A 10,781-nucleotide genomic window follows, 5' to 3' on the forward strand; every position below is an offset into this window, starting at 1 on the left:
TGGACATTTATGGTTTGATTTCTTTGTAYGTATGGATCACTTGGGTTGTTACCGACATCTGGTGAAAATTTCAYGTCATTAGCACCTCTAGTAATATATTTACTGAGAAAAATGGTGACRTGTTCAATACTTACTTTATCCGCTGTATAATTAATTTATATATTAGGTTTCCTCTGCTTACACCTTTCAGTTTAAGGTTCTCAATAAAAATAAAATAAAACTTGTAAATGTTAGATGGTTAAGATTCTCCCGAATATTTCAACAAGATAATTCAAATGTAATTAAATGTAAAGACAAAGACTGCTGCCAATATAAAAAAATGTAAAGTTTGTGGGACTGATGTCAGCTTCTCAGGATGTGGACGCAAGAGGAAATGCAGCCCCAGGCAGTAGGTGAAGACGTTAGACAACAACTAAGGAAACTATCAGAAACCATTCAGGCTTGTTATTTTCTGACGACATAATCYGCCACATTTGAAATCATGAGCTGCGTGGAAGGAGACTCAGAACAGCTCCACTGTTTACAGAAACACACACAGCCTGATATGAATTGACCAAATGTTTTACACAAACATTAATGTACCATTTTTAGACTCAAATTCTTGGTCAGATCGCCACATCTGCTTAAAATCTCACTACGGACCTCTTCAGCTGGGAAAAATAAGCTGAGCTCTGATATTAGAGCAACAGCAGCCACGTATTCTGGGGTATAACAACTACAACAACGTTTAATTTTCTAGGAGAAGCAACCGTTCAGTGACTGACCTGTGGACCTGATAACTGGAGGTTTTTCCTTCTCATACACACCCCACTAATATCATTTGAGAACCTATCTTCCTCCAAGCATCCTCCGGGTCAGGAGCTCTGACAGACTTAATCAGCACCATGGCACTATCTGTCAAAAGACAAAAAAAAAAAGAGAGAGGCTTCTAATCTTTGGCCTACATTATGTGTAGCATTATCATTTTAGCTCTGTGCCTATAAAATGAACATTGATCAGGGTTGATTAACTCTGCCTTTGAACTCGCAGGGAAATTATGTAGCAGCATGGTGCCATTTATATCTGTGTGTGTATGTGTGTGTGTGTGTGTGTGTGTGCTGAAAGCGTACAAGTGTGAGATGATTGGCCACAGAAAGCTGGTTTCGGTGTAGAATACCAAGCAGCCCTGGTGTCTGCTGCAGAGGTCAGCACGTCGGCACATGCAGCAACACATAATTATGATCCCGCTGAAGGCGAACAGCCATCCAATAAACAAACAAAGTGTGAAATGAAGTGACTGTAAAAACAATCATTTCGCCCCGTATGGATGCGAAGGGTGCGCACGTTGGATGTTTTCCAGCGTGTGGCTCTTCTCCGGCYGCAGTGTGTCGGCCTTCCTGGCTCCCCGGTTTAAACAGCAACTTGTGTTTGTCGCGGCTCATGTTTATGTACGAGTTGCTCGCACCGACGTCAGAAGGTTTTGACGACGGTGTTGTGCGCGCGAGGGAGCCGCGGGGCGAACACCACCGTGGCGTCGTGTGTGTGTGTGGGGGGGCACGTAATGAAGCGTTGCCGTGGTGCTTGTCATGTTTTCGTGAAGCCTGATTGAGCCGTTTACCTGTTAGCTGACATTTTACCACAGATCAGATTTCATATTCTGACAAAGTGAAAAGGTCACTGATAGATGGGTGGGATGGCGCGTATGTAAACGGTTTGTAATGAGGGCCGAGTTGGCTGGAGTGTTGGGTACTGCTGCAATGAATGCTGGGAGAAATGAAAGGCCTAGGTTGTTTTTGGATGCGTATCATTTGCTACCTTTCACGATCGAGTTTTAAACTGATATCATCACGTGCTGAAAAAGGATAAAACCATGAGAGTTATGGGTTGACCTTAGCCAGTTGAGGTGCTTGGGGCATGCCTGACTGGTAGGAGGTCTGAGGGAAGACCAAGGACCAGAGAGAGTCTAATTTAGCCTGAGAACACCATGGAGTGTCCCACCCCCACCCCAGAAAAGGTGGCTTGGGAAAGATCTGGGCTTCCCCACTCAAATTGCTGGCCATGCCCAGCTCGAAAAAAGTGAAAAATATTGGATGGGCATTCATAGATAACCAGTCAATAATTAGTTCCTGAAAATATAATTAAAACCCATTCAGTGGTTCATGAGATATTTTGGTTAAAAACAGAGTTTATTCCAATGGCAAAAGATTTAAACAAAGGCAACACTGATTGGCACTGATCTCGCTCTGCTACTAAAACACCTACATTTAGCTTAAAGTAAAATGCTTCCTTTTCACATTAAAATCATTCAGTTGGGGTCTATATAAAGTGGAACTGCAATGCTTTGGTCTAACTTTACCGGCTCCCTTTTCACCACTTTTCGGAGGTATATCTCCAAGTAGCTGTTTTTTTACTGTTCCTTTAAGATGCTTCAAGCCCCGCCCCCCTCCGGCTTCCTGACCATTTTGGGAGAGGGGCAGGGTTGTGTTTTCTATTTTATTTCTAACTTAATTAAAAGATGACAACAGAAAACTTTTCAAGCCAGCTTCACGTCAGAGCCAGAGGAGAATTAAGACAAGAAATTGGTAAATTCAGACCTTGTATGGCAAATCTGTTGCAGATAATTTGAATCAATAAAAGTCATAGAAATTAGAGAAAACTGAACGGGCTGAAAAATATGACCCAAACTGAATATAAATGTATCTTAACAGCACCAAGAGAGACTAAAGTAAAATTTTCTGCACCTTAGACTCCAAGTAMACAACAAAATGTATTTAACAACTATGTCCCCTTTAAAACACCTCAAACTGACCAAACCAGAGTTTTTGTGTTCTCTTWGGTCAGACTTTGCASTGGTGGCCATCTTGAATCAGATTTTCAAACAATAACTTTTTAAAAGTTTAATTAAAACTCCTTCAGAGATTCATAAGATATTTTGAACAGTCATGAGCAAAAAGCATCATGGCTCTGCAGGCGATAGAAAACTCATAGATAGATTGATGGATGAATCGACAGAATAAAATAAAATGAGCCTCAAACCTCCTTCCCTCCTGATGAAAGTATAATTAGAGCTCTGTATCACTGGGTTACGTCAGCTGTATATCATCAGCTTCTCAGGTCCACTGTAGAGGGATTTGCCTCGTAATCTCCTTCCCCCCCATTTCCTCCTCACTACGGTAATTGCTACAGTATCTGCAAACGCGCCCTTCTCCCTTTTCAAAGGGTTTTCTCTTATTGCTTTCCAACCTCTCAGGCTCGCCTGCCATTAGTTTTGCTTAAAAAGTACAATTTTATAAATGGAGTCATGAATATTTTAAACTAAATCGGGAGGATTTTGTGTGTGTGTTTTGTTTTTCCTGAATTAAATAAAAAAACTAAACTCCAATCTTCTAAAAAAATGCTCATGAGTTAGCTCGTGAGCCACAGCTGAAATGATTTCCTGTGTGTATTTATGTGTCTTGTGATTGTATTGGAACTCTCGGAAAATAAGCTTTGGATCTACAACTGATTAACTTTTGGGGTTGAGCTAAATCAAGATGGCTTAAAGAACAAAAAAACCAGTCAAATTTAGCTGAAATCTGGTATGGTAGTAGCTGAAAGTCACCTCCATACATGCTTTGACCATCAACAGGTTCTGTAAGTTGTTTAAAAGATATTAACATGAAGGTTGAAGGGCTCCTTTGTCCACACCAAAAAAAAAAAAAAGATGTCATTTTGACACGCTCCTTCAAAACAAAGCTGTCGGACAGTGTGAAAAGCTGAAAAGCAAGAGCTGAAGACAATCACGGGATCAGCCTCTCCTCCGTTTGTTACGTACTTCAGCTGTACAGGATGTGCTCCAAACAAATGCATCAAATCTGCTCTGAGTGCAGCGGGGATCGGAGATTTCATTGTGAGCAAGCAGCTACGGTGAGAAGGCTTAATGTTAACACTGTTATATGAATGTCAAGTAGCGCTGCATTGTAATGTATGTAAATCAGAAATTCGCTCACTCGATAAAACACAACTCTCGGTGCTGCACTCTGTCTTTCTATGACACAACGAGAGCGTTTGGATTGGATTCCACAGAGAGACCCCCGTGAATGCGTTCGTGGGGATGCTCCTGAGCTAAACTGGGTTTCGAGTTGATGAGGAGATGTTAAAGCTGGGACATTAATGGCCAAAAGGGACTKTTTAAAACTAGAGAATGGTTTTTACAATGTAAAAACAGCTGTGCATTATCATGTAGCTTGCCTTTGCCTGCCGCATTGGACTTGCAGAATGAACTGTGACCAAGTTTAACTGTGTTTTCTAATTATCATCAGTCAAACACCTGACAAGTCAGCTGGTGTTTGTAATAAGGGTTTCCAACCCTGATCTCCCACATGAAAACCTATGGCAGTAACCATGAGACCAWAGGAGCTGTGGTGGAGAACCCTGCCAGGGGTTGGTTTGTATGTGCGCAGAAAGAGGCCACATTGCCAATGTAATGGTTGTCACTAATTTGAAATATATTACAACAATAAAGCAATATTAGGACAATATTATAGTAAAACATAAAAATGCAATCATATTAGTATTGTAAACACTGAACTATTGAGATTAAATATTATTAACCTACGGTTCAGTACTGAGTAGATACAGAAGGGGCAGTATTGCATTGGCAATGCACACTGATTACCAGTGTGGTGGCACCCCCTGTTTTTTTGTTCAGCCAAAAGAGACTGTGTGGTTCTGTGCAGCAGTGTAACCTCAGCATCAGATCAGGACAGGTCTTCAGACTTTAGTGTTTGGATGCAACCAGCAGAATCACAGGACCGATGTGTTTTTCTCATTTACAACAAATTTTCATACGTGTTTGCTTCAMTTTCAGCTGGTAGTTCATAAAAATCTGCCTTCTACCCAATAAATGTCATTAGGTTTGAACAATCAGGACCAAAGYCCCGGGAGTTTTCTAAATACAAGTCAAGTTAAGAACAGGACCATCTGTCTTCAGCAGGCAGTTTAAAAGCCTGCCTCACTGATGGTATAGGTGTGTATTTGTATCAATGGAATGGCCAGCTTGTCCACTTGGAGAGACACTATCTATGCAGGAAAGTATAAACAGATTTTTTGGAACATATGCTCTGATCTGCAGAAAACGCTTTGCATATTTCAGCAAGGTATTCTTGAGTGAATCAGACTGACTTGTTTTGATAGCTGTAATAAAAATGTTAAGAGGTTGCAATAAATGAGGTTACTTACACAGCACATCATTTTGAATAATCAGCAAAAGCTCTGAAATCCTTGCACTTATTTAAGGCTTCATAAAGCACCCAACGGTAAGGGACAACATTAAAATCACTTGCACSGTCCTGTGTCAGCCTTTTCGTGCCTGTCAGCTACAGGCGAGTCACTAAAGTTAGTAAATCCTCACAGAAATGACTCAAATCCTCTCGTTCACCTRCACATGGCTTCATGAACGCAACCTCTCTTTGCCCCGTCCTTCACATTACGACTCTGGAGTTCTTCGGTAATTCTCCTAATAACGTCTTTCCCACAATGCCAGTTATAATTGTGGGTGTTTGGGTTTGTGTGTCCTTGAAAGGCTATTTCTGTGTCTGTGGAAAAGATAAGCTTCGGCTCAGTTTCTTCACCTGCAACCCACCGAGTCCTCCACTTTCCCGGTGAAATGCATTTTAATTTTCTCTTGCAAGCCCATGAAAGGACATCAGGACAAGCAGTCGGAGCAGCTGATAGTAAAAAGCTTTGCTATTTTTTTATTTAAACTSTCTTAACTTTCAATGTATTTGCACTTTGCTGGGTTTGCCCTCATTAATTTGACAAAACTTTAATATTTCTCTTCTATTTATGACAGYAGTGACATGTGGTTTGAAAAAAATTGTGTATTGGGGAAAATTCTTGTCAATTTGAACACTATCTATTGTTTCCGTAGTTATRAATAAAAACAGGGACTAACTGGATGGAGACAAACGTATTCTAGCACTATAACATGCAGCTCTCACAAGTTATATGGACAACCAAGACTTTAATAAGATTTTTATTNGCCCACTTCCGACAGGAAGTCACCTGTTTTTTCAACTGTATGTCTTAGTTTTACTCTCTAATTCACATAGGTTTCATCCTGTGCAGACTGACATGAAATGAAATGATGATGAACTCTACCGTGATGAACTCTACTGACCAGTGGGGGCATGGCGAAATGGCCGTCCCTCGCCATATGCATACGATCATCTCTYATTCAAAAACGCATCATCCAATTTGCACCAGACTTTGTACGAGTGCTACTTGTGAAGATCTAAGGAGCCCAATAGAGTTTAATTGTGATTTGACTCCACTGCGCCCCCTAGGTTAATAAAACAGCTGTATCTCCTCTCTACATGGCCCATTCTGCTCCAGATTTTTGGTGCATCGCCAGGGAGCTCAGCCGAAGGCATCCATGCAGATCGCATGGAGGATGGCGAGCGAGCGTYGGCGGTGGCGGGCGGGTGGCGGTGCTGGTACCCCCGCGGTGGCTATAGGCTGGAGCAGCGCTAGCTGCGAGGGCCGCTTGAGGCTACGAGGAGCTTTAATTTTTTTTTTGTTTTTACAGAAACAATAAAGACAAATAAACTATATATATACACTTTGTCTTTTTTGTTTTATTGAGGTGTTTTAGCTGAGATTTGTAGCAATTAAAAAAAATAAAAAAGCTTCTTAAAGTCTTGGTTGTCCAGTTATCCACCGTTTTACACAGATTTGAGGCCGTTGCTCCTGATCGCACCAGAAAGCGATTGGTTTGTTAAAGACTCCAAACCACTTAAAATTTGCAGTTTGATTTATTTTTGAAGAAATTAATCATATTCCATCATTAAACTCTGCCGTCGTGAGTAAGACAGTAAATTTAATTACATTTTTTTAAACACAAGCTAAAGTTGACAATGGCATCGTGATTTAAAAAAAAAAGGTAATTTGCTTTTTTTAAAACTTTATTCACATCTTTCCTCAAGCACTTAACAAAATCAGGTTACACACGCACACACACACCCTCACAAAGCAGCAACTAAAATAACTATAATTATGAGCTGCCAACTTTGAATGAATGCAAATCTGCAGTTAATTACCGCTGAGGTGATTAAAAAAAATAAGGTGTTAAAAATGCATTCAGGTGCCCCAAAACATTTCTTTTATCATTAATGAACTTAGTCAGCGCAGCATGATGGAAAGCAGTAAGAATTTTGAGGCAATTACAAATTATAGATGAAATTTGAAAAAGCATCTTTATCTAGCCTTCAAGTGTYATTTTCAAATAAACTTAGAGCTATAATTAAAACTGAGTTCTGTAGAAAGAGTAATTAATATCTTACCTGTCACAGATCTTTGAGTTTATTTATGACTGAATTGACAAGCTCATCTGAGTTGAATCCAGGCAACTTAGATTTCAAAATTTTTATCATTTCATGCAATTATTTATTCATAGATGTATACTTTTTTGTAAATTTTGCATCAGTTTATGTAAAATTCTATCATTAGCACAAATCACAACAGCAGCAACTGCAGTGATTGTTTCCCCTTTAAATTCAGAGCTAATCAACAAGTAAGATATTAACTGTTTCAAACGTCTCCACACATCCCCACTTTAAAACATCAAAATGTGTGTTTTCCACCAAACCACGAGGGCCCACAGAACACTGTAATGACTGACTCATGGGCTAAATTTCATTTCCCATTCATGCTTATCAAACTTCTAACTCCACAGACAGAGAGATTTGCTGATTTAAAAAAAATGAGCCAAAGGCAGTTTCYATTTCTGAGTGGGTGACTTCCTCAGTTAGGATTCTAATAGTGTGGATACGTCTTAATTTAGCTGGAGGCTGTTGACGTTTCACATCACCAACAAGTGTTACAGCAGTTATTTTAAACACATTCAATGAAACAGTTAGTTGGAGATTCAGTTAAAAAATGTYCACTTCTTAATTAACATTGCCTGAGGACACTTAAAGAGCAATATTGTTTATAAATTAAATTATAAAGGGTGCAAGCCATTCCAGTGTTTGAAAAAACAAAAATTAAAGACTTATCTATTAATAGTCTCTGTAATAGAAATACATTTCAACTCAAATGTATGTGTTGTGAACATCTCTCAGCTACTCAAGTTGTAGCTCAATATCTGTTAAACTGGCTRATTTATAACAATTCTTGTTGGCTAATTTTGATTGTTTGTAAAGGCCTGTTTGTATTGGATTGATGAYGAAGGTAATTCAGTTTTAGAGGCACATCCARTGATCACTTTCTGAAAGTTTCATTAAAATTCACCCAGTAGTTCATGAGATATTTTGCTMACAGACAAACATYGTTAACTAGAACAATTAATGCGTTAACCAAAGTCTTGCACAATATGTAGTACTTGAAATAWATGTTGTGAWTGACTCTTGTCTACAACTMCTGCCAGRACAATATCTGTAAAATGAACAGAATTTAAGCAATTTTTGTGTTTCCAAATGTCAGTTTGCTGTGGCAGCCATTTTTCTTTAGGTTGACTRCAAAATATATTTATTTAATAGGTGTATATAAATGTGATGTACTTGTGACCTGTTCAGGGAGTGCCCCACCCCTCGTAACGTGACTGCTGGATATGGGCACCTGCGACCCTGGTGACCCTGAAAGGAAGAAGCTGGTAAAGATAACGAATGGATGTAGATTCAATAATTACTTTCTGCAAACTTATCTTTAACTTTTGTTTTTTTCCTCATCTTCCCTTGTGTGGTTTTTAGTTTTTCTGTTGTTAAAGATAGCACAACTGTGTTTGCTGCATGACCTGTTTCACCTGTTCCCCCATGTTTGTCTTGAATGTCTTCTTGAATGGGTGTTTCTTAACTGCCCCCTCCCCCTTCCCTGAGTGTACAGCACCTTGTGAATTTATCTAAATAAAACTTTACTTACTTCATCCAGCGGTTCACGAGATTTCTTTTGCTAACAGACAGACCCAGGCAAGAACAAAAACTGTATTTTTTAGCTTCATAAAATTTCTGCCGTGTTTTGTTATCATTTCCTCATCCTGTGAGGTTTAGTTATGTTACACTCGTTTATTTTAGATTGCTTTATTAGTAGAGTCTTTTTTTCCCACGGTGTTAAAGTGGTRTATGGTGTCTCCGCACATTATGACTTTTGTTCTTACTCTCTGCCGAGCTCTTACTCTTTTCTTTTCGGATCCTCCAGTTAATTAGGAGTCAGTGTTTGCAGATATGGTTGTTCGTAGATTAAATAACGTTAACGAGGAGAATATATACAGCAAATGAGCAAAAAGTGGTGAGAAAAAAAAAGTTCTCGTCACTTTACCCCACATGCATCCATTATTCAGTATACCTTCAGGTCAAACTCTGTGTCTTCTTTGACATTTTTTCCCCATCACTTCTGTCTCGTATCACCCAGTCCAGTTCTCCCCTCTCTGAGTATTTCTTTCCTCCATTTTAGTGACCGTCATACTTTCGTATTACCCAGATGTAACCTCAGGGAGGAGAGACCACGCTGTGAAACATCAAATTTTCATACATGTACCTTTTTTTAGGGTTTTAATTATAGGTGTATGCACACAGCATTTGAAAGGCAAAAGTTTTGGACAAGAAAAGCAAAGTTTTYTCTCTCTCTCTCTCTTTCCTTTTCTATCACATGCTTGGTGGAACACAAACATCTGAAGAAATCTAAGGGACACTTGTGTCAGTTTTTATTCATGAGACTTGTATTAAACTGAATTTGATTAGTGGCTTTAGAGATTTGGCCATGTTTGTATAAGAACTGATTTTTTTTCTTGCATAAAGCCRCCTGCAACAAATTTCTCCCCTAATTTATTTTATTTTCTTTGCCCAAAACAAATTGCCATGCCAGTTTTGAACAGATACTGTATGCAGATGATATAAATCAAAGACTTACCGTATTTTTTCGGACTATAAGCCGCGACTTTTTTCCTGAACTTTGAACCATGCGGCTTATAGTCCGGTGCGGCTTATACGTGGATTTTTTTCTTCAGCCACCAGGGGGCTCTTATGCTCCATTTGCTTCAACCACTCGTTTCAAAAAAAGAATGGAAAAAAATAAAAAGAAAAAAGCGATCGCTTCCAGAGCCGACTGTTGTACCAGGAAACAGCGGTTTAAAGACAGTCAATGGCCAAAAACTCATGAAAGGGGATAAAACAGACATTTTTCATGGTGGAATCTGACTGATAAAAACTTTGGAGCTTAATCCAGGACCAGTTTGTGGACAAACTTCGAGCGAAGAGCCGCAGACTTTTTTTTTCCCCGCATTGCACTCTCCGGGGAAGGAATCCCATGCAGTGATGTATGCTGGAGCGGGAGGGCTTTCCCAGCAGCTAAGCTCGGGGTTTCTCGGGGGAACTATGAAAGGTCAGTGCGAAAACAAAYGTCGAACAATCACGTGACGGCGCGTCGACCGGTCAACAGCTGAGCGACCATACTGCCAGCTTAGCCAGAGGTGTAGAACCATTTTGTTTTAGCTAGTAGCAGACACGACACGATAGATCTTTGACAGACACGACGGCTGTGTCCAAAACGACAGGCCGGGTCCTCCGGAGGACCCAGACTACCCTGTCGAGGCAGGCCGGGTCCTTACCGGGAATACCGGAAAAAAAGAGGCTGTGAATTTGGACGGTCTAGCCTCCACTCCTTACCCCGGCATACGTCATGTCACCTAGCAACTGTGACGACGCTAAACAAGCAAACTTAAATCAAAACTAGAAAAATATCAATACATTAGCATTATTAATATCACAAAACTATAAAATTAACTTAAAGGTTTAACATTTGAAGAACTAATTGACGTAGGTGCATAT

This window comes from Austrofundulus limnaeus, unplaced genomic scaffold (genome assembly GCF_001266775.1).
Source record: "Austrofundulus limnaeus strain Quisiro unplaced genomic scaffold, Austrofundulus_limnaeus-1.0 Scaffold56, whole genome shotgun sequence".
Taxonomy (NCBI): domain Eukaryota; kingdom Metazoa; phylum Chordata; class Actinopteri; order Cyprinodontiformes; family Rivulidae; genus Austrofundulus; species Austrofundulus limnaeus.